The 26,120-nt window shown below is 40.8% G+C and overlaps 1 long non-coding RNA gene across 1 annotated transcript; it reads right to left on the bottom strand.

Moving 5' to 3' along the window:
* Positions 1–13,706: 13,706 nt before the first annotated feature.
* Positions 13,707–17,529, bottom strand: LOC131444999 (uncharacterized). Its single transcript, XR_009233786.1, has 4 exons — positions 16,050–17,529; positions 15,390–15,575; positions 14,539–14,668; positions 13,707–13,929 (listed from the first exon to the last, which is right to left on the bottom strand). It is a non-coding gene; the product is annotated as an uncharacterized LOC131444999 (long non-coding RNA).
* Between the last annotated feature and the right edge of the window lie 8,591 nt (positions 17,530–26,120).

Consider the following 26,120-nt stretch of genomic DNA (forward strand, 5'->3'; position numbering starts at 1 on the left):
ACAGTGTAAAGTTTTGAGGAATTACTTACTTATTACTTATTTTTTGACCATGTTTTTTTCATTATGTGTTAAAAAAAGAAGCAAACTTTACTTTCTTTATTTGACTGCATCCAAATCACAGACATACTGTGATAATAAACACATGCACTTCTGCTGATAAGACAAAAAAGTAATAACCATCTTAAATAAAAGCACAGGTGATACTATTTAATAGATACCATGGCACTAATAAGGCAGGACAGAGTGAAGTTGTACAATGACAGAACTTGCCCTTTAGTGTTAGTTAAATTACCAACTCCATTCTCCCTCAATCACTTTTAATATCATTCCTCTTCTCTCTGTATCAAAGCCAAGTGTGGCACTTTAATGAATCCCAGAGGTGGCCGTCTCTCTCTCTCTCTCTCTCTCTATCACATCAGTCTGTTTCATTTCAGCCCTCCATCTCTCTCAGCTCCCATATCATCATTTGTCTCATCTCTATAACTACGATAGAATAAGAGTGTGAACTCGGCAGTCAGACCCACTTTTATGGTGATTTCATCACGCCGTCTCAGAGGGTGGTGACACAGAGACCAACGCTTTCTCTGATTGTGATGCTGAGACTAAATTAACCACCATTGTTGGCTTTTGATAGTGAGGTGAAGAGAATGATGTTGAGGTGGATTCAGGAGGAATGGAGCTTGAACTGGAACACTGCGCTCGCACATGTACGCAGCCTCATGCAGCGGAGGCTTTGCATGAGGCTTCATCACCACTGCTTTGTTTAGCTGGTGCTGCATGTGGCACAATGTTCAAATCACAGAAGCTAACCAATCAAATCAAGGTGATGCGTTTGAGCTCCAGCAGACAGTAAACAGCCTGTGTTTTTAATTTATTTAATTTATTAACCTCAACTCCTGCACTTTAAATGTCAAGTAAACTTTATACACTGTTACATTATTGTTTGTAACCTGTCTCCTAAATCTCTAGTATTCACTATGACGTGTGCTGTTGACCTCTTGGCCAGGTCACCTGATCTCAGTGGGTTCTATCTGGTGAAATAAAGGTTAATTAAATAAATAAATGTGTGATACATAGATGGTAAACAGAAGCATATCCATGTCCTCGGTGGCATTTATAACAGTATTTTTAGCAACCCTCCCATTTATCCAGTCTAGGGTCCAGTGATAGTTCACTGGCTGTGGTCAAAGAGGAAAATGAGGATGAATAATAATAATAAGAATAAGTGACACTGTTGACAGAATCTCTGCTTGTGTTGTGATGGTAACGGCTAAATATGATTGAATTTCCTCAAACCACTTGTTTCTGTGAACATCTCCTCCCCTAATCCTCTACATCGTCCATTATACCTTTGATGGAAACTCTAATATAGAGTCCATTAGCAGTAGGAGTGTTCACACATGCTTTATGGAGCTGATGTGAAATCGTTGATGGTGAAGTTGGAGATAAATCAGGTTCAGCAGCACAGTGTAGGTCTAACAGATAAAACTGTGTGATCGCCCTGAGTTAGTGAAACCTTTTGTAGTTCACAGCCATCGCGGCACAGTTAGTTTAGTCGTCGTAGCGATGACTGCAAATATCAGACAGGGCGGTGAACTGAGTTTTATATTGCATGTGTCTTTCCTATTTCTCCTTGTAAAGTTCCTGGAGCTTCAGCGTGAGCGTAATAAAACTTGAAGGGGATTTTAGAGGCAGACTGAGATTACTGCTGTCATAATCTCTCTACTTGTTTTCTTTTATAGTTTTTATTGAGCGTTTATTTCGCCTTGAGATAGAAATCCCTTTTAAGAGGGAGACAAAATGATCATTTACAGTTCAGTTAAACCAAAGCTGTGTGTCCACCAAGTGGATCGGATCGGTTCAGTTTCCATGAGGAATAGAACCAAAATAACCAGGATGGCAGGGTTCCATTTCTTGGCAACCTTTAATTGGGGTACCAGAGACCTTTTCTAGATGCAGACCTACAGTCTGGATTAGGATTACAGCCACAACTCGATGAAGAAAACCAAGAGCTGCTGGATGTCCTCCATTGTTGACTGAGGTGTTGTGTTCGATGTCGCCGTCCGTTGTCGTTGCTTCGGTACAACGTCGCACCGCGTATCTCGCTGACGCGGTCATAGTGCTTTACAGTTAAAGGCATAAAAACATAAAACATCAAATCAATAAAAACAGTCAGTAAATCAGTAATCCCAAAAAACTGCATTCATTAAGGGCTGAAGATTGTCCCCGTTTCCCCATTTCAGCGGCAGATAAACGTGGTTTAACCTGAGACGAGGGTTGTGGCTGTTCCTGTCGTAGGGTTAGTATTTTATGCCCTTGGTTTTCCTCTGACTTAACTTGGTAAATGTGGGTTATGATAATTAGATGGAGACGGTATTGAAATGAAAAATTACCCCTATCATTACCTGCGCAGCTCGTAGTGAAAGCGCAGCACTTTTACTGTATATAAATGAGCACAGAGCGACCTAACTGTGTGTATCAGAGTATAGATTGAATATAAACGTGCCCTCTCTCTCTGACCTTATTTTAACACAGCGTTTTCAGCCGACCTTGGTTTCATTGTCTCCGTCCTGCTTTCACCTGCAGCCGCTGAGTAAATGTAAATTTCTTCCCATAAAAGATGCTGCATTTTATTATTTTTATGGTAACTCAACATTAGGTTGAGTGATTAGGCCAAAGCAAGGTTGAATACATGTGGAGTGAGAATAACAGCCACGCACGTGTGATCGCAGTGGAATTCTACTGTAAATGGTTTAAATAACTAAACGTACACACGCGTGTTTGTTCATCTGCAGATGTTGACACGATACAAAGAGTCGCCGCCTTTAATTCTGTGCTTCAGTATTTTCTTTCCCTGACATTCCTGAATCATCCGTCATGTATGCAGAGCAGGAAGTGCACGGATGTACATAATAGACAAGAATACAAATAGTAATATATCGCTATGGATTGTAGGAGGAAGAGTCAAATATTCATACAGTGGAAGAAGCTTTATGGACACCATTCACAAAAAGAGAGAGAGACAAAGAGAGAGTGAGTGCAGTGACATCATCTGCACAGAGGGAGAGGAGATAACACTATTCACACAGAGTGAAAAGAGCGAGGAAGAACAGATACAGAGGAGCGCTAACACAAAAGTCATCCCAAAGTAAATATTAAAGCTGTAGTGTGTCACTTTTCAATATGAACGAACGTGTGTTACATTCAAACCGTTGTCGTATCAGTTCCCAAAATCAGCGACACACAACTCTCTGAATAGAGATTTAGTGTCTGGGTTATAGAGCTTTAACACACTTGTGGCATCGCTGTGCTCTTAAATGATAGCAGATATTTATCTGTATTTCTGTATGAACTCTCGTCTCACACCTTGACATAAAAACAAAATACATCCAGGCTCCTCCTCCTCCTCCTTCTTCCTGAAATAGAGAGATGAGGAATTATGGGTGAGTGCATTGTATTTTCTTGTGGGTTTTTTTTTTTTTTTGAACTGATTGGTTCACAATGAAAATCAGGAGACAATGTGTACAATAATTTAATGGTAGCCTGGTATTCAAAGCGTTCATAGTATATATTGTTAAACCCAGAGACTGCATCACGGAGGGTTGATAACTGCGTGTATTTACTCCTCATTTTTCATCCTCACACTGTTTTGTTCCACGATCAGTGCGGCAGCTCTCGTCTTATTCTTCTCAGAATATTAAATGACACACGGCTGAACGGACTGGAGCACACAAAGATCCTGGTACCTGTCACTGACACTGAAGTCACGTCAGATCAGGGATGTGTAACTGCAGTGAGAACTCAGCAGAAATAACCAGGACAAATACAGGGATTCTGTGTCGGGTTCATGGATTTACCAACGACGGAGCTTCTATTCTGCTGCCTACAGTTCTATAGTTATATTATTATTATTATTATCATTATTATTGTTGTTGTTTATTTAATGAATGGCATTGGTTATTAATTAGATACTGAGCTGTACTATATTTATATAAAGCATATCCAGGCTCCTGAATCCTCATCTTCACTTTTCTCATTTCCCAAATTGAAGACACAGAAAACGTGTAATTAAGAGGTGGCTGCTGTGAAATGAGTCGCTTTCTTCCTCTAATGAAATGACCTCTGTCAACGTTCTTTGTTCTTTGGACGGAATTGTTAAAGAAAAAGAAAGAAAGACGGAGAGAAAAGCACCAAATACACACGACGTTCTCTGAATAGAGTAACGTATTCCATTCCATTTAAGAAAAGAAAAAGATCCATTCTTTCTTATTTCCTATCACAAACTCCTGTTGACTTTTAAATGGAATCATTATTGCGAGTATCTTTTCAATTCACATCTCCAGAACCTCATCATGTACCTATGATTCACAACAGCCTCCTCATTACGAGAACAAAAACACTCCAGCAGACTTCAGTGGGAGTCGTTCAGAGCCATTTCTCCTCAATTCCTCTTAAAGTCGTAGATGTCTTCGTCACACACTCCCACACACAACCTTCATTTTCATTACTCTGAGAGCCCTTCAGTGTGTGGGGAGAGAAGAACTCTTTAAACAGCCATGGCTTCTCAAGTGTCAATCACCAGAAATTAGGAGTTGGGGGGGGGGGTGTGTGTAAAGGAAAGGGCAGACGTTAGAAACTACCGGTGTAAATCACAAGATATGAAGGATAATGAGAAGACGAGTGTGAAGTCACAAGAGACAGCGTCCAACGTCAATCACAGCAAAATGAAAAAGGGAAAAGTAGAAGCGGAAGAAGAAGACGAGAGCACGTGTTTGCCATCTCCATCCATCACGTGAAGGTGTGCTCGATGAATTACCTCCTCCTGCTGCTCGAGTGTTTCCAGGAGGACGGTTGGGGGATAAATGGTGGCGTTAAAGGGAAAATGGGATTTGCAGCCATTAGAGAACCTCACAGAAGAAATACCTCCATGCACAGATGGATGTGGTGAAGGACTCTCTCACTCACACATTGCTGCCCACATATTTACTGGAGGAAATATTAATTCAGTTTAGCAGCACTGTTATTCCCCCCCCCCCCCTCGCTCTGTTGCAGGTGATGGTAGATAGATGGCAGTGAGCCATGTGGCGGAGTGAAGATCTGTCGCTCACTCTTTGTTACGAGGGTCAATTCTGTCATTAACCTACGATTTAACTTGTTTTTTTTGCATTAAAGTGACATTTCAATTTAAAAAATCACATGTGAGATGTTTATTGCAGCAGAGATTAGTTTGAATTTGGCTTCATCATTTACTCATGTTTGATCGCAGTCATGGGGAACTCTGCTGACTCCCTGCAGGAGCCTGCACGAGCCTGCAGGTGCATGCTGGCGTGGTGTCGAGGCTGAATCCACAGGTAGAAACAGAGGGAGCGACTGCCGAACTCAACCTAAAGTGAAGTTTGTGCACTGCACCAAAGTCCTGAGAGAACATCACAGCACTCACACGAGTAACTGATCCACCAGTGGAGTCAAATGTGTTTTTGCTGGGTCTCCATTAGAGATGCGTTTCCATTAATTAACAGCTGGACCAGCTCCATCCATGACAGTCAGCTGATTGCGCCCGCAGTCTATTCTCTGACAAAGGTTGACGTGTTGTTGAGACAAAGAGGAAGTAAAGAGTTGTCTGTTGTGTTTGTTGTTTGTTGTATTGCATATTCATTTCTACTCTTTACATACTGTAGTTATTGATTGTCCACTTGGCAGATTGTCATTGTTTTTCTTTGAGTGGCCAAGATGTTGCATGTGACGGTTCAACAATGACGCGACACATTGGAAATATGGATATCCTGATCAGTTCACCGCCTGACAGCTGATCAGCTGATCAGTCCTCATCAATCATCCACCGTGTACAGTGAGTCATTGATCACACTCAAACAGCTCAGTGACAGCTCACTGTACTGATCATTCACTCTCTCCACCTGTCCATCAGACGGTGAGGATGTTCTTATATAATACGTTTATATATATGAGGTTTATTTTAAATGTGTTTTTATTGTGAAGTATCATTTCGTTTCAAAACAAGCACTTTTACTTTGAAATCTATGTGAAATACTATCATGAATATCTTAATTGCAATATCATGATGGGGTATTGTGTTGAACTGTTGGATTGTGTCTCTATGTTCATTGGCCCCCAGGTCATTTGAGTGCTTCAGTTTTATTCAGTTGGGTATTTTGTTCTTGTTCTGGGAACAGATGTTCCACTACATTCAACAGTATATTCATTTTCTGTTTTTTACAGACTGGGGTGAAATTTTATTGAAAGTCAATACCTCCACTGTAGATTAAACAGGAACCATATTATGTGATAAAGTATTATATTTTGTGCTGTGTGACCTCAGCTTCTCCCCTGGCACCAGAGCCCTTGAGCTTGAGACACAGACACTTGCTTTCCCTGAAAATATGGCTGCAGATTTACAAAAAAAATTAAAAATAAAAAAGAATTCTGCTCACTTTGTAAAGCCTTTTACTGCCCACAGCAAAATCCATAGTTAAAAATCAATGATTTTACATCGTGGCACACAGGAGTTGTTGATCCACTGCTGCCTCCATTAGTAAGTTCAAGTTTATTATTTTGGCACTTGGGTGTTCAAAACCATGGACTGTGCCTTAGTGACACAAACTGTTCTCCATGAACTTCAGTGTAGACGAGAAGACAGAGAGACAGAGAGAGAGAGAGAGAGAGAGAGAGAACGGTTTACAAACTTGTTTCCAGTTGGAAAAGACAGTCTAATACAAGATAAAGCAGGGATCACATTCTTGAGATATCACAGACGTGTTTTTCCTCCGAGCTGGTGCTAGTTTCAACACCACGGTGCCATATACAGTACATTAAGTCACTGTTATGCACAATTACACCACTGAGGTCAACAGAAAAGTAATCAAATCCAGAAAACTATGGAAGTTCACCTTTAATGAGTCTATATTTGTCCCTGAGAATATCAGTGGACTAGTCGTGAAAGTTAGTAATTAAGTTGAATTCACTGGAGGAAACCGTGTACAGCCGGAAAATGAGTAATGCGTTCCCTTCATACGCAGCTGTTATTAACATGGTTGATGGCAAGGAAATTAACCTGTGACGTCCCAGGAGAGTCACTCATGTTCCACACATACATGTGTTTAACCTTCTCTTCGCCATGTGCTCACTGGCAGCAGCACGCCTCTGGGAACTGACAGCAAAGAGTCGGTGAAGTGTTGAGATATTATGCAGGAGTGGAGGTGAAGTGTGGGCTTTAATAACACTGTTGCCCCACTATTAATGTACGGACATGAGGACGTGTTTATGCCCGTGTTCTACAGAGGGAACGTGAAACCCTGTGATGGACTGGCCTTGGGATCCCCCGGATCAGTGGTCTGGGCTTCCCCGGTAAGGCTGCTCACCCTGAGACCTAGACCCGAATAAGCAGAAGAAAACAGAACAGAATGTAGGAGCATTTTGGAGCCAGTTTGTCGGGTCAGAGCCCAAAACTGGTACATGTTTATCAGTCATTGCTTACTTAAGGTCTGAGGAAGAAGAAAAAGAGGATGAAGGAGAAAGATCCACAAAATACAGTCATTCCCGCTGTGTTTTTGCAGGCAACAACAAAGGCAGCCACGCCTTAAATGATGAACCCTGTGAGTGAGTGAGCGAGTGAGTGAGTGAGAATTGAGACTCTCGTTCATTTTCATACAGTGTGTGGATTTTTATCCTCCATGTAGAGTGATGAAATACAAAGATCATTGTCTTTTGGGAGAGAAATATTTTCTATCTCTTCAAAGAAATAGATTTTTCTGTGATGGATTTACCGCAGTGCTTTTACAGAGAGGAGAGAGGTTTGGATTGAACAAGTACATTTCAGTTAATGTGGTGGTAATCTTTACGTTTTTAGTGAGTTCCTCTGTGACCTTTATGCAAAAGTGATTCTGCTGCTTATTCAAACATGAGACTGTCATATAAATGTGCCATCACATTTACATAATTAGGAGCATGTCTGGTTATACTTTACTGTCAGTACTTTCCCAAAGAAGAAATATTAATTACACTTCAGTTTTCCATTAGTGTTTGGAGAGTTCAAGTCCCAAACTGGCTGTAGCCTTATCTAGTGTGACTAGATTTTTCATTTAATGGCTGAATTATTAATTATAACATCACACCACTACGTTTCATTTAAAGGCATTAACACAGGTGTAGCTATGCTGTCAGACCATGGCTGAGCAGTTTTTAAGACATGTTTTCAAATCAAATTTGTTAGTGCAAAAAATGCGTGTTTTTGAGCCCCGATCACATGCTCTGCAGCCTTTACTCTGCAGCGATGTCACATTTCAAAACCTTCTTCATAATACTGTACACGGGCAGCCACAGCATGTGTGAACAGATGGATTAGATCTGAAGAAGTAGAGGAACATGTGATCACCTGACCTGAGGTCAGGACAAACTGATTATTTAGATTTTGGAGGTAAAGACATAATAATAATAATTGACTGTAGATTTTGGAGGTGATCCTGACACACACACACACACATACAGTATATGGATTCTAGAGTTTAACAGACCATTATTAACCTTGGTAGAATACACTTTGCTGAGTGACCTTGGCAGAGGTCTGTGCTAATTCAGTGCTTCATCTAGTTCATTTGTATTCCCTTTAATCCCACTGTTCCTGATCTTCTTTAATCTCCATTTTTTATCCTTTCCTTTATTTTTCCTCCATCTCATTTCTCCTGTCATCTTCTCTTTCCTTGGCCTCCTTTTCTGTCCTCTTTCTCACTTTCTTCCTTCTCCCCTGCCACACCTCTTTCTTGCTGTCCCTTTCTCGTCATCACAGTTTATACCTTTCTTCCTCCTCTGTGTTGCTCTTTTCGTTACCTTTTTTTATCCCATATATAACTTCCCTCCTCATCCTCGACCTTTGCCTCCTCTCCTCTCTTCTCTGCCCTCTTTTCAGAAGAAACAAACAGTTCTTTCTTCTCATTATTTTTCCCTCTTCTTACATGATTTCTTGCACTTTCCCTCTTTTAACCGCCGTTGCCGCCGAGCTTTGTCCACTCGTCTTTTACTCTTGTCTCTGCTGAAGTGCTTCTCCTATCATTGTGCTTTACATTCACATTCACTCTCTCTGCTTTTCTCATAAGACGATCAACTTTCTTTAGTTCAAATAGCAGTGAAGCCATTAACATTCATGATTTGCTTTTATTGAATATTGAAAGTAAATTTTTTTTTGGTTAATATTTGTAACCTGCGGTGTTTAAAATAGTTTTTCTTCTGTTTGTTTGTTTTTTAGATATTATTGGATCATTATGATCTTTCCACCTCATGTGGTTTTTCATTCTTCTGTTGTCATAGTTGTGATAGTTGTCACAGTGTCAACCTCCTCTCCATATGAATTACACCGTGTTGTGTCATTAAGACCTGACCTGTGGTGACGGTGGTTCAGTGGCAGAGTAAATAGTTTGTTTTTATTAGGGTTTGACTCCCAGTATGAATGTGTGAATGATTAAAACTGGTCATTATGACGAAACCTGTCCTTCTAATATCTGAGTCATTTTAAAAGTCTTGCTGTGACACATATGCAGCAATTTCCCAGAAACATTACATTATAATATTTCTCTGCACATAATGTACAAGTGCAATTCCTCCTGTGGTTTGCAGCAATGTTTTTATGTGTAACACGTAGCCACTGATTCTAATTTGATCAAAATCAATCATTTCCTGCCATCTTCTCATTCCATTAAGCAGAACAACTCAATTCCCAATTTTTCATCTGCCACTGACACGGGGCTTCCTGAGACTTCCTCTCCACAACTCCCAGCTCACAGACACATTTTTCCCGGTTGTGTGTGTGGCCCCGTTGTTTTCTCAGAGACTGATGGAGACAGACAGACAGACAGACAGACAGACACTGGGGGGGAAAGGCTGTTATAAACCTTCAACAGAAAAGAAACAATACTTCAGCAGAGATTCAATTTAAAATTCTGTTCAGAGTTTCTCTCTGAGTCACATTTCAGTGAAATCAGTCTGTAATAATGTTACACACACACACACACACACACACACACACACACATTAACCCCCTGAATTCTTGCATCAGTCACACTCTCCTCGTGCCCTTGGCATTCAAAGCGCTCATTTAAATGGTTTGCATTTATATAGCGCTTCTCTAGTGGAAGCTGCATTCATACACATTCACACACAACAGTGCGTTAAGCGTCTTTCCCAAGGACACATCAGCATGTAGACGAGCAGAGCCATGCCAACTCACTCTGACCCCTGACCCCTGACCCACATGTATGCAGAGTGTGTCGACTGAAACACTTCTCATTCACTTTGGATGCAGAGGCGTCAGGTGTTGTCGCGCTGCACTGCATTGTTCGTGTTACATGGATCAGAAAAAGAAGAGAAATGTACGACTTTCCAATTGGCGGCAAATCACATGATCCAAAAAGTCCAACACGGGCGTTAACCAATCAAATCCAACGCTATAAAACAAGATCTCAGACACTGCTCTGCTAACCTCGAGCACCAAGCATCAGTTCCTCCCACTGTCAAGTGTTAAAGCCGTGTTTTCATCGAGTGGAACGGCAGGAAAGAAAGAGGTGTGGCATGAACTGCATTGATTTCTGTTGTATGCCGTTCTTTGTCATTGCTCGTCGTCGCCTCACAGGTACGATGTCATGCTACGTATCTGACTGACCCACACCCCGCCTAAATGGGCCTGACCCAGGTCTAACCAAACCGGAAAATACTGAACCAGCACCTCCTGCATTTGGTTTTCAACTGGACCTGGACCTGGACCTGGACCTGTTCTTGAATCTAGATCTGAATCTGCACCGACTGGGCTTTACTGAACCCAAACTTATGTCTCCTCCTAAAGCTTAATCACCTCTGTTATGTAGGACGGTCTTCATGGATTCCCTATCACGTGATTGCTTTAATGGATTTTGGTCCTCACAACAAATGTAAATCCTACACACACACACACACACAGAGAGACTCATTCATTGATTGAATCATGTTTCCTGCAGTCATGTTTCAGTCAAATGTTCAGTATGACCTACTTATGGCCCATTGAAACCTAATGGGATCTTTTAATGAGAAGTCTCTGTATGGCAGCCTCTGAGGGCAAGATTAACTCACTGTTTGCCTCCACTCTCTCTATAGACTCTATAGATTTCACTTCTCTCTCTCTATGTAAATGTATATATTCCTGTCCTGATTTTGCATGCAACGCTTGCCTTGAATGTTTCCTCCTCTCCTCTCCTGTGCGCTGCATGCCTGCATGTTATTTTAGTGTTTTTAAAATGTTTTCTCTGTCCTCCTCCTCCCCGTGGAGAGCATTAGCACACAAGTAAAGAAGCTCATGCTGACGATAAGAATAGGAATTACAGAGGCATTCACTGGAGAGGGAGATGGAGATGGAGATGGAGAGGTGTACAGAAAGACAGATTGAGGGATTCAGACATGGAGGAGGAGGAGGAGGAGAGGTGGAAAGAAGGTGAGATAGATAAAGGAAGAGAGGATGGTGGGAGAAGAGAAAACACAAACATCGGCATACACAAGATGTGCTGTGTAGCCTTGGGCTCATTGGTGAATGTACTGATCTTGTGAGGGGTTTTTTCTCTTGAAGCTGGAAGTTTATAAAAGCATGAGTGATAACAAGGAACTTCTTAAGCAGTTCATCTGAGGACGGGGCCAATCCCGACGGAACTTCCCCTGAGCAATATCAAGAAATAGACAGAAATAAAAACAAGGCCAAACCAGAGTTCCCTGTAGGTTTTAAAAATGTAAGTGGGAAACACGATGACCCGTCGATGCTCAATTCTAAATAGAAAATATAAATACATTCATTGCACTTTATTTATTCTGATTTTGGCACAGATACAGTGATTTAGTTACATACAAACTCGTCTAATGTGGTTTGATGGCAGACGTGATCATCGCTCACTCAGATCTTTACCGTGCTCACTTACCATCACCACGAGGCTAAAGATGTCAAATCCTCTTCTCTGGCCTCGATTGTCTCCAATGCCAAAAAAGCTTTTCTCTTTTTGTAGTTTACAGTTTACATTACAACTTTATTTACTAGCAGGAGGATCACAGGAGAGTGTGGGAGCCTCAGGGTAAAGACACCAAGGATTCCTTTATCAAAACAATCAGGTTCTCCAATCATGACGTCATTGCAGTCTTCTTTGAATTCAGATTGAGATTCAGAAAACTTGATTTATCCCCGAGGGGCAGAAGGGATAAAAGTATAAAGGATAAAGTGTTGAAAACATTTAGGCTAATACTATACTCAAAAAAATATATAACTTTAGGTAATTTAATACATATTATGTCTTTAAAACTATGGAGAAAATTGGTAGCAGGAGTTGATAAAAGTCAATAGAGCCATTTGAAATGTATTTCAGTGTAATGCATGAACTCTTTTGAGCTCAGTGAGGATGAAAGCACAAATACTGATATTAATATCTCCATGCAGACTCCAGGAAAGCCTGATAATACACAGGTGAGCGTGTGCTGTGCGTGGGTTCAGGATGTCAGCAGATGTGTAGATTAGACCCACTTTACGAGGCGCTCTGCTCCAGTTGCTTGGAGATGCTGAGTACATACCTGACAACATAATTCCTGAGGCTATCAGAGCTGATGTGCTCCTCCTCCTCTGGATGAGACAATCCCAGGTCACAGACACACAGGACAAGTGTGGTAACAGATTAAATCTATAGTGACCCCAGGCTGCCTGCATGCCAGATAAGGCCATATGTCACTGTCTGTGGACAGCGGTGACCTGAACCCCTCTCATTTGTTTTGGTCTGGTTGACTTTTTGAAAGTTTTTATAGATGTTGGGAGGTAGTGACTGAGAGAGAAGGGGGTGTCGATGCCTTTTTTCTGACCTTGCTACACAGCTGTAGCTGAGGCACGTGCACTCTCAAGTTAACTTTCACTGTGTGACTGTGAGTGTGAGTGTGTATACTTGTTATTTATATCTTTGTGAGGTCCAAAAAACCTACAAACCTATTGTTGTGAGGACATTTTGATCTTGGGGGGACATTTTGTCTGGGCCCCCTGTCACAGTTAAGGGTTTTAGGGTTATGGGTTAAGGGTTAGGCACTTATTTGTGATAGTTAAGGGTTGAGGGTTAGGCACTCACTAAGCTATAAATCAAGTTTTTGTGTGTGTGTTCTAGCTTTCCAATCATTCTCCATGTAATGTAATGTTCTTGGCTAAGTGCCCCAATATTGTATCCGGTTTGTTATCATTTTACTTGATTTATCTCCACAATCCCACCACTGATATTGATGTTAGACGATATTAGGGGCAATATAATAAAAAAAAGACACATTACTGTGAAGAATCTTCTGGATTCCACAAGAGCTGCACAATGAAATATGTCTTTCTGCCGAATAAGGCCACAACACGTTGTGATGATAAAGCATGTCGGCTTTTGGTAGGAACTCTACATTACATTACATTACATGTCATTTAGCAGACGCTTTTATCCAAATCTTCCAATAAGTGCATTTAAATCTTTGGGTACAAGCTAGAAGCTAGAAGTAAGTAAGAGCTTCAAGTAAGCCAAACTATAAAGTGCTAGTCACAAGTGCGATGTATAAGTGTTTGTTTTTTTGTTTTTTGTCATCTTCTTAGTCGAGATGGTGTCCAAAGAAATGTGTTTTTAGTCTGCGGCGGAAGATGTGGAGTCTTTCTGCTGTCTGGATGTTGATGGGGAGCTCGTTCCACCATTTGGGAGCTAGGACAGTGAACAGTCCCAAGTTCTGTGAATGCCTCCGCGATCCTCTCAGTGAGGGGGCAGCAAGCCGGTTTACTGATGCAGAGCGGAGTGAGTGGGCTGGGGTGTAGGTTTTGATCATGTCCTGGATGTAGGCTGGACCGGATCCGTTTGTAGCATGGAATGCAAGCACTAGAGTCTTGAGTACTACATGCTTTGGGAATCAAACCTGGAATAAATGATGTCCCGTTATTTGCACTCAGTGTCAGTAAATGTGTGTTTTTCTTGTAGCTCTACACACATTCTTTTATACACTTTTTATTGTGTATGTTAATTGTATTTGCTGCCTTCTGTGGTCCTGGCAGTGAAGCAATGAAATGGTCATAATGAGGTGATTTTGTAGCCCCACGCAGAGCGCGGGGGAGCGTTGGAGACAAAGTTCAGTATTACTATGTATAAAAAAAAAAAAGGACCCAAACTACAAAAGGAAAATACTAATCAGCCACTGAGTTTTCAGGAAACCAACACACACACAGACACCTGTTTGACTCCAACCATCCACTGAAGCACAAACCCCTCATCACCAGAGCCCCTCACCACAGGACCACCACCATGGCCACAACAAAGGGAGGAAAGGTGATGGAACAGAAACACATCAGGGAATCACTTAAAATGCATGGCTGCCCTAATTTGACTTTCACCAACAAATAAAAAACCTCAGAGAAGAAGATTAAACAAGTAACAGGAATTAAACAGCAACATTTACTCCATTACTGCTGGAGTCGCCAGCAAATACTACATCCCTGTACCCTTTAAACCAAAATCATGGTAGTTTTACCTTTGGTCATTGTTTAACGGTGTCACCTGAAAGATGAGAAACAAGTCGTGCAGAGGGAAGTAGAAGCCAGGCAAGGTCTGAGCCTTGTGTGCCTCTCGGGTCTGCTTCCTGTCTTTCTGCTGGCCACTTCCTGTCATGGAGGAGCCGGGGATTGGGTGTGACACATGTGACACTTGGGGTCACATTTACTGATTCCTTTGTGCTTTGTTTCACAAACATTTTGCACCTAGAGACATGCATTATTTATCAGGTGGGCAGCCTGGCCTGGAACATTTCTGTGCCTTGTGTGTCATAACGTAAGTGAAAAGTGTGTGTTTGTGGAGATTTTTGAAAAAACCTGGCTAAAGGTTTGATTGCAATTAAAAGTCTTTATAAATAAGACTTTTCAAACTCTGTGTCACTTTAAAGCTCTAGTGCAGACTTCTATTGTGAGAGTGACGGAGAGAGAGAGAGAGATTCATCCAGGAAAGTTGGAGCTGCGAGGTGTAGGAACAGCAGCAGCTATGATCGGCACATGCAGGCACGTCGTCAGATATGACCTTATGAGAATAACTGTTGTTGTATTAAATAATGTTTAATGATGATGGCAGGACATTAAGCAGCTAAAGTGGACGTTCATTCATAGCCTTTTTTGTGTTGTTGTGTGACTCTCCAGATTAAGGGTTACTCACTCACTCACTCACTCACTCACTCATCTTCTGCCACTTTATCCTGCTTTAAAACACACACACACACACACACACACACACACACACACACAAGGAGAACATGCAAACTCCATGCTGAAAGGCCCCTGTTCATGTTGACTGCAGTGTTATTTTAACCACTTTAATGCTGCAACACCCAATTACCTTGAATATCTGTATATAAGCCTTATCAGCTGCACCTTCACCTCCTCTGGTACAAACATCTGCTGCTGCAGCTGCTTTGTTTTCTTTGCTCCTCGTGCAGCTGCAATGGTCTTCCATCATTTGTGGTGGACTGGGTTAATTAATTTCTCCATTTCCTTAGAGGCTTGTTAATGATTCCGTCTCCACCTTCAATAGAGGAAATATCACCAGCAGAATAATTGTCCACATTTGGAGTGATTAGCCATGAGTCGCTTCTTCTACAGCTTTTCCAGTGGAAACAATGATGAATTAGGTCACGCAAGACTTCTACTAACAGATGGCTTTGGTAAGTCAACAAGATAATAATAACTAAACCAGCACATACTGAGTCACAACTCCAGTTCCCAGTACCAGACTAAACAGGATGGTGCTTTATGTGTGTAAGTAAAAAAAACATGTTAGCCCAAGTCAAATTGAACTATTCTTAGTCGACTAACTTACCTAGATAATTCCAGTCAAAGTCAGATTACTCCTGCATGTAGAAATTGATTCAGAGATGATGATTCATTTATGTTTTTTTATCATGATGAGTGATAATATTTAAAATCAACGTCAAACGTGCACGCTCAATAAATCAAAAATATACGTGTATACGTGCATAAAGTGAGTGTCAGTACTTACCTCACTGGAGATAACCTCCGTGTCCTTCGTGTTTCCACTCTCATTCACAGGAAAATTCAAAGATTCAAAATCACGAGTGAACCTGTGCATGAACTGTGACCTCACAACCAGGAATAAGAAAACAACAACAACACAGTGGAGCTCAGTGAAGTGTTACAGTCATTAATACAGTATTTTATTTTAGTCTTTTACTTCAGAACGATTCTGAGCTGCTGATTAAACAGCGTTAGATGAAATAGAAAACACTGAGCTCTGTCCCAGATGTAAAAAGGAAGTTCCACTCAAAACATTCATGACTAATGACTTTCCTCAGGGCTGGGAGAGGAATGAGTTAAAAGAGTTAAACATAACTGGTCAAAAACTCATTTACTCACTGGGGTGTAATGGCCTCGGACGATGGAGCTACAAATTGCCCTCCGGGGACAATAAAGATCTCTTGACTTGACTTGACTTGACTTTAACTAAATGCTAAATGGACAAATGTTTATCCAGATTCTGGTGAATTACTGCAGCGTTGTTACTGCACAGAGGCATCATTTAGTCAAGTGGTCTGAGTTCCTGCTGACGGGAGAGCGTTTACTGAAAGGGAAACGTGAACCAAATCACTTTAGTGCTCTTATAGGAATCAAGTTTTTACATTAAAAGAAAAAAAGATTACGTGGAAGCACCAAACACTGACATCAGTTTCAGCCTCAAAAGACAACAATTTTCCTCTTAAATGAGAAAGAAGCAGAAATACTGTAGCACCTGATTAAAGTGAAGAAACACTTTCACACTCTGCTCCCGTTCTCCCAAAGCCTTTTAAATTGTTGAGTTGAAATTCATATTTACAAGATTTTGAATATCAACACAGTGGTAAACAAGTGCTTTGCATATGTTGTTGAGTAATGGCGTCCCCTGTAGAGTCTGCGTCAGTGAATTCAAATATTTGTTCACTTTTGTTTGAATAAAGTAAAATATAATGTTGGCATTTTTACTAAGCCTACTTACACTTTTCATCACCCACATTAAAAATAAAATTAAAATAAATTAGAAAAGAAAGAAATAAAAAATGTGGCCCTTACCTGGTCAGAGCTTGAGCTCAACTCTCGCTCCTGCAGCGACATGATTAAGAGTGCGATTGACTCAAGACCAGAAAGCAGAAACACAAGCATGCACCAGGAGCAAAAATAAAACCATTACCTCAAAACTGCAACACATAGCCCCAGACTCTCAGGTTCAGGGCACACGGGGGAAGAAATAGCCTTCGCTCACAATAACCTTGCACCTTTGAGGAAAAGGAAAACAGAAGAAGCAGATACTGCAAGCTCCCTGTCACTGAGCTTCCTCCTGACATGCACGGCTCTTATCATCGATTGTATTCAACCAAAGCAGCTCTGGTTACTGCCTTTGTGTGTGTGTGTGTGTGTGTGTTTCATCTACAGCTGATGTTATCGTATACACTCTCACTTTGCTCTGGTACTGATAGGGACATGGTCACATGACCGAGAGACAGCGTTAAGTGAGATGAACGCTGACAACTCTTCCCTCTCTTTTTAGCCACAAGACGGCCTGATGAACACACATGCATGGTGGAGGAGGGCATTACTGGCACGGAGGGTAGTCACATTACAGTGTGTGTGTGTGTGTTTGTGTGTGTGAGAGAGAGAAAGGAAAAGAGGCGGAGTTTGTATGAGAGTGTATGTGAAAGAGTGTGAAATCATTCATTGTTGCCACTGAGGAAGGGAAGCTTGGCCTGAGTGAAGACGCACACACACACACACACACATTATTAATGTTGTATAGCTCAACAGTGCCCCCTATGTCCAAAATATGGAATTATTCATATACTTCAGTCTATAAATCCTATCAGCCTCGCCTGTGTTTGATATTATTACTATACATGTACATGTGTGTGTATACGTTCATGGTCCATGTTGGTGCCTCACACACTAAGGCTATGTTCTCTATATACACTTATCTCTGATATCTTAAAAAAAAAAGAGCTTATAATGCACACAAAATATTTGAATTTTACAATTAATTTAATTTCAAAACTTAACATCAGTGTGAACATGTTGCCAGATTTGTGAATTGTTGTTAGAATCAGTCTAGTTGGAAAGGAGAAGGAAGGAGAGTTGTGTATGTTTTTGGCCTAACTGAGCAATAGTTTGGGGTAAAATGCTGTTGTACGGTGTAAACATCCCATGTGTGCAATGTATGTGCCAGTATTGTTTGCATTTAGTTTACTAATTTCTGCTCTGTTGTTTGTTGTCATCACTGATGTCACTCTCTGGATTATTTAGTCTGTTTCCTGGTCTTCTCAGTTCTACAGGAGACTAATGGGTTTCTGAAAACCTCTTTGTCGCTCTGTTTGTGGAACAAACCACAAATGACTCCTTGAAAGACATATCTAGCATTTAAGTACTGCTCTGCATTATTACAAACCCATTTTTCTAACAGCCTTAGTGGATTGATTAAGTGGCAAAGAGCTGTTATTTGTTCTTTGCAGAAGAAAGAAAGAAAACATTGTCACCACCTCATAGATTTCTAAGAACATTTGGCACATAATGATCATAATGAATGTTTTTACAGACAACACCATACATAAGATAGATTGTGCTCATGTATTCCACTGATAGGAACTCTATTGATTTGCAGCCACAAAGCAAGAGATCCATTTCACCACATGCACTGAAGTGGCCTCCAAGTCTCCAGCCTTTTCATTTCAGTTTGTTTTCCACACTGTTCTCAGGTCAGTAATGTGCATTCACGGTGTCTTTGCTCCTAAATATCACACCACAGAAACCTCAAAAGAGCAGATGCAGAGCATGCACTGTAGGACGTACTCACCAGTCATAACCTGTACTGGACAACGTCCACAGACGTAAACTCACTGCTAATTCTCAATGAAAAGTTGTGAATCAGTGTAGGACTCATCGTCACGGGACCGTGAACATTTGTGGATACTTTCCAAAATCAATGAAACAGCTGTGAAGTTGTTTTTAGCCTTGATCAAAGTGGATGAGGAGCTGATCGATGAACATCAAAAACAAGAGGATGAGGACAGAATAAACTGTAGTGCACACACACATTTATTGCCATTTTATATTTTTATTTTGTTAATAACCACCAGAGCGACTCGTTTGTCAAAGACAGAGAGAAGAGAAAAGCAGATGGGATTTGTACTGCAGGTCATTTCTGCAGTCAAGGATGTTTCCTACATGAAAAGAACAAGAAATGATTCCTTCTTTGTTTCACTGAATTGATTCTTGGGGGACAATTAACCATTCAAATGCACGTCAGATTACCCCAGAAAACCCAGGCCCCCTACAGTGATTGTGTTTTGCTGTTAAAGAAAAAAGGCCATGCTTCTCTTCTCTGTAATTCAAAAATAACAAAGGAGTTTATTGTTCCAGTGTTCAGGGCAAATAAATCTGATTAAATTTGCATGAAAGAGGAAAGAACACATGCTCTGCCAGCTTCATTAAAATAATCAATGTCTTAAAAGCTCTGCTGATTGAACAGCCCTCTCACTGTGTTTTTACATTTGCCAGACAGGACTTTTTTATTTCTTTTATTTCTTACAGTCGTAACCTAACCTCCTGACACTGGCAGCGCACAGAAGCTGTCGTAGCTGTAGTTACAGTGATTCACAGGAACATCAACCACATGCAGAGCCGGCCCAAGACATGAGCCAACTGAGCGGCTGCTTGGGGCCCCCTTGATTGCCAGGGGGCCCCAACAGTGTGTGAAGAAAAAAAAAACATTATGACATATTCAAGAAATCTAGATATTTTTTCGTGTATTTAGATTTATTAAACTGGTTTACTTGTTTAATCCAAGTTCAGTATCACCACACAGCAAAGACACAGTGAATGTGCATCACTGGGAATAAACTAAGCTACTGACCTGAGAACAGCTAAGTTCTTAAGTTGGAGCCAGTAATACTAGTTACTGTAAATAAGTTGCTGTAATTTCCTGCAGGTTTCCTCCCAGTCCAAATATATATATATATATAACAGAGGCTGAATTGTTTTTCACTCGACAATAAATGGATAGAAGAATATTTGCATATTTATAAGCAGCTAATATTCAGCAAGTTAAACAACTTTACCTCGTGTCAGGATGAGTTTACTCGTGTTGCTCATGCAGCAGATGAACTTTCTGAGTTTCTGAGTTCAGCCACCTCAAAGTTTGTTAGCGTAAGCCTCAGCCTCTGATGTCAGTCCCTGACCATTCTGGTAATGAGGAGAAGGTTGAGGTCTTCGGACACCAACACTCTGGACCTCATGCTCTCTGTTATCGTCCATACATTGGAACACCTTGTGGACAGATTTTTGCTGACACTTCTGGGGCAGAGAGAAACTTTCCGACCAACCTTAAAGAGGATTATAAAAAAAAATCTGCCCCCAAGTCTGAATTAAGTGGACTTGCTCTCCACTGAAAAACAGCCGATTCAGCGTTTACAGCGAAGTTTTCCTCTCTCTTCTTCATGTGTTGGGTGTGTGTGTGTGGGGGGGGGGGGGGGGGTCCAGTCTTTTGCGTTGTTATGGCGAATGAATGTGTTGCTTTTATTTTGAAAGTGCTTCTGTTGTTGACTGGATGGTTTGTTGTGTCTGTTGCTGAAAACTCACTAACTATAACACCGTGTCATCAGAAGAATGGGTCGAATCAGAGCAAACGTTGCTGTTTGGCAGGTGAACCAGGAGCTAAAAGAGAGCGTGTGAAATGAAGAGGCTGCGGCAGTGAGAGCGCTGTGAGACATAATGTGATTTCATTTTGATTTAATCAGATTAAATTTAACAGCATTTAACCTGAATTAAAAATATGGACCTGCAAATGGCTAAAATAAGGACATTTAATAGCATGTCAGGAAGAAATGTTCAATATGATCAAGTCCAGTCTCCACCAGGTAAAATACTGTGGTTCCTTTTCTTATTTTATTTTTTTTCCTTTTTTACAGCTTCATCAGGCAAAAAAGGTTCTCATGAAGGTCAAACACTGAGACTTTGCAAATATGGTAACGTGTGCAGGACTTTGTGTTTGCTATTTAAATCATAACACCCCTGTCCATCACACCTCATGTGTGTAGTATTTCTTTTTTTACCATAAGTCGATTTACGGTGCACTAGAAGGTTTTCTATGGAGAACCCTGAACTGAAAAAGACTTTTGGCTTGTCGTCACACTGACTGATGTTGGAAGAGCTCTGAAGCACAACAACAGAGTGTCCAACATGGCATTCACAGCTGAGCTGACCAGTGAGTGTTTGACAGATGTGCAGGTTTACACGACCACTCTCAGATCTGCACAAACTCACAGAAGTCACCAAAGAGACCACAGATATTACAGTCATTCCATATCAAACAAACACTTTTACTTTGAAATTCTGTGAAATATCCTCATGAGTATCTTAACTGCGATACCATGATGGAATATTCCGTTATATATTGCCCACCCGCTCCTGAACAATTTGGTTTTTCCCCACTTTTTTTCCCCTCCTGACCAGACTAGATGCTCATTGGCCCACAGGCCATTTGAGTTTGACCCCTCTGCCAGTGTAAGCGGTCCTGAGAAATCAAAAAGGCCGTCAGTGATCACTTCATTATGCGACAAATCACAACATACATACAACTAATAATGGAACATGTTGCACAGATTAATGTGGTAAAAACCTCTCTATTATATAAAGTATAGTCTGGGTAATCTTGTCTAACAGGCTCTGAAACATCTGACCGCTGCTGACCGCTGCTCCTGTGCCTTTGTGCTGTGATACTACTGCACGGCCATTTTGAAGACTCCAACTACAGGGGTCCATGGAAAATGTGGCCCCAGTGGAGGGTCCCTGCCCAGAAGAAGATCTGGGAGCCCCTGCTGGAGGACTCCATTAATCATTGAAAGTGTCACATGAGTGAAACGTCCAGTATTTCAGCCCATGATGAAGAGTCCGTCCCCTGTGAGCTGCCAAAGTAAACTGCTGTAGAAAGCGTGCATGCACTGCATCATCCTCCTGCACAGCCAGAGAGAAGTGAGTGCTGTCACCAAACAGAATAACCTTTACATCACCTGTCTGCTTCTGCCACCACCAGAGACGTATGGGAAATCTGCAGTGCATACAGGAATTATTGCTTCATGGGTGAAAAGAGGTAAAGTCACTTTATCACAGCCAGGATCAAACGTTATGTCTTTGCAGTAAAAGCAATATGGAAAACGAACGAGAGACAGGCTCATCATCGTCCCGACAAAATGATATTGCATAAATAACGGACTAAAAAGTGTTATACTAACGTACATAAACACTGTGAGGTGGCAGGACTTCAAACTGTGTCCTATGTCCTTAGTATTCATGGTATATCTAACCCTTTTCACATGCCAATAGACAATTCCCCCAGTTCTTCCTTCGTTTTTCTATATTTCAGGTTATTATTGACTTAAATGAATGGATCCGCTCTCCTTGCACAAGGAGAGCAGACTATTGGCGTGATGAATGGATGAGATCCTGGACGCCTACACACTCCGGCGTGCTTGATCTTTCATCGTGATAAATAGAGAGAGTCGCAGATTTCTGGCACCGCAAACACTCAACATATACTAGTTTTCAGGGAAAGTGAGGAGACGTGCTTTTCTTTAACAAGGCAGTACACACACGTGTCTATGCACTCTCACACACACACACACACACTGAGAGTTTGCACTTCTTGTTGATGAATGAGTCACAGTCAAGTAAAGGAGGATTTTCGTCAAATGACTTTATTCAACAATTGATGAAGGTAGAAACGGTGCAAGTGCAGAATTATGAGGTTTTTAAAGACGTGACATTTTAATGTTGTCGCCAGCGTGTCTAGGACCAGAGTTCTCAAACCTCAGAAATACTCTTCTACTGTATATACCAGGGTATGTGACCGTCTTTATTTGGTGTCCGTAAAAAATGAACAAATATAAATTCATTAAATAATGATAATTACTTTCACCGTATCTCTCGCTCCATCTTCATCTCATCTCACTATAGCAGTGTGTGAAGTCTATGTGAGGAAGAGGAGGATGAGGAGAGACCCATTTACACCACTGTATTTTGTGTTACTGAGAGAGGTCGATATTTTCTCAGGTGGTATACTTGGTATAAAAAGTTTATAAATTGTTTTTATTAATTTGTTAAAACTGTAGTAAATAACTACTAAACATAAATAAATTTCCATGTGTTTCTCAGTTATAGTGATGTTTAGCGCTCACATCGCCCTGCACACAGGAAGTGAGGTGTTTCATGTTGAGACAGATACAGAAACACTGCGGTAGTAAAGTGAAATGAAAAAGTTTGGACTGAAAATGACTGAAAGCACAAAAGAATCAAGAATCAAGAAGTTTCAGACGTGACTTCCACTGCTCGACAGACCAGTCGTTCAGAAGTTTGATGGAATACATCAAACTGCTGCTGCTGTACTCCCTCACTCAGGTCTGATAGTATTGCTTGACAGAGCCCATTTTCAGATGAAGGATGCAGTATATAAATAATGTGACATTGTTTCTGTTCATAACTAAAAAGAGGCAGAATAACAACAACAACAACAACAAAACACCAAATGTTACACACTGTAGCTTTAAGTAGTTAAAGTCAATCATTTTGAATCCGCGCTCTGTGGACGACTTAATCCACCACTTAGGTCCAGACTGAAGTATCTCCACAACAATTGGATGGATTTCCTTGAAGATTTCTGCAGATGAACTCCAAAATCAATTCCCTGCCCTTTTCTCTTATGCCAGAATGAGGTTGACCTTTGTGAGTTTAAGTGGAATGATACGTCTGGATCCTGGTCTGGATCCTGGCCTGGATCCTGGTCAGCAGGATGCATTCAATTGACTTTGGTTATTGACCCTGATATTTATTTATTTATTTATTTATTTATTTATTTATTTATTTATTTATTTATTTATTTATTTATATAAAGTTTTCTCTTATCCTGTGAATGTTTCAACACATACCACAGCGTCCATTTTGTACCCATGCCACAGACGGCTAGCACTGTTGCCTCACGGCAAAAAGGTTGCTGGTTTGTGTCCCGGTGTGGAGTGTGCATGTTCTCCCTGTGTGTGTAAAACATGCAAAGGTTAAATGAACGCTGTAAATTGTGTGAAAAGTGAACGGTTGTTTGTGTCTATGTGTCTTTGTGTCCAGGCTGTCTCCCGCCTTCTGCCCTCTGTCTGCTGGGATTGGCACCAGCAGCCCCTCGAGCCTCATGTGGAGGATAAAAACATTGGATGAATGGAAGCATTAGCTGGTTTTGGGCTCAAAGCACTGCAGTCCCATTAACGTAAGACTGTCTTGTTATCACTAATCTCCTTTTGCTTTTAATGACAGATATTATTGGCAACACATGGCCATCGAGTCCATTTTCAACTAAGCGTTTGTTTTTAACACTGTGGATGTGGATGCTGTCACTGTAGCTGCACTGATAAGAGGTTGAAATTGCCAAAATATGCACATTTTCCTCTGCATGCTGAACATTGTGAGTATGTGACTGAAGCCTCGAGGCTCTGCATATCACACACCTGCTGACGACTCTTCTCTCTCTGTCTCTCCTTTTTATTGACCTGTGAAAATGTTCCTCCCCTATAAACCACCTTCAAGAGCCCCCCCCCCATAATAGGTCTCTGTCTCTTTCATATTTGACAACGAGAGGCTGTCGAGCATACGTGTCACATAAATGTGGTGTTTTATGTTGGATGTCTACCTTTCATGTTTTACGCCCTCGGTCAGTCGAGACATGTGCTGCTGTTTTGGTGATATTTCATCCCTCACTTTCTCCCGATGGCACCGTCAGTTACTTTAAATGATCGCCTTCGTTTTCCCAATTAAACACAAAAAAAAAATGCAAATGAAATTGTTTCATTGCTGGAGATTACTGGCTCGGGCACAAATGAAGCTTGACACTTGGTCACTTAGTTCACTCATGTGTTCAGGAAAGAACAGGGAAATGTTAGAGTCATGCATGTGAAAGCTTCAGATGCTTTAGTGCACCGGAGTAATTGTCTTTAAAAATTACTCAATGTTTACATTTACCTGAAATGTGATGTCCATATGATCAGTTTAAAATCATAAAAACTGACAATGTTCTTTCTGGAGAATTTTCTGCAGAAAACCTGTTCTTTATATTCTCATGAAAAACAAACACACTTGCATAGCAGCACAAACATTTCATTTCCCAGACAACAGTGTGTCCATCTGTGCCTTTTCCCAAACAAATTCTGGTTCACGCACTAAACACAACACAAGGCGTGGATCCAGAGTCAGTGTAGCATATGCTAAATAAGGACATTCATTCCTTTTATGTGGTAGATCGTTTCATTACTTTCATAAAATGATGCCAGGTTTGCCAGTTGTAGATGAATGCAGGTCACTGTTGTCACATTGTGAACACTGAAATATTATTCAATAATACACAACACATAGCCTGGCTATACATCTACTTAAAAAGGAGTTCATGGATTAAAAAGCACTTGCACTCCTTTTTTTTAATATCAGTGTCAGTATTAATTCATTATTATTTTCATTCAAAACAATATCATCTTAAAGTCATGTCACTGTAGGGAAAACCAGATTTGGCAAGCACATTCCCTCCAAAGGATAATAATATAACCAAGTCAGCTTTAGTTTTTTTAATTTAGCTGTTACTGCCATCTACTGGTGATGAGATATTTGGCCACCCCCCTAACTCAAAAAATACTGTGCAATTAAATGCAGTTGTGAGTTCACTTTAGTTGTTTCTTCCATTTAATATATATGGCTTTTTTGCTCCAGTTAAAGAGCTTCATTGTGATACTTGTCAGAAAGTTACATAAGTTACACCCCTTTATAATGTTACAAAATATAATCTATGTGTCCCTTAACAACATAAGCAGCAGCGTCTTCCTCTCAGGAAGGGTTGTCATACCAATAATCATATCACAGTCAAAGAACATGATCATCTATATACGTATGACTGACTCTCTCCTGCAGTTCTCTTTTCTGCTCTCCACCATATACAAAATCTCCAGTAATTCTTTTGACATTATTTCCCCGCCTGTGCACAAATCCAGTGGTATTGATTCCGGCTTCT

The sequence above is a fragment of the Solea solea genome, chromosome 18 (genome assembly GCF_958295425.1).
Source record: "Solea solea chromosome 18, fSolSol10.1, whole genome shotgun sequence".
Lineage (NCBI taxonomy): Eukaryota > Metazoa > Chordata > Actinopteri > Pleuronectiformes > Soleidae > Solea > Solea solea.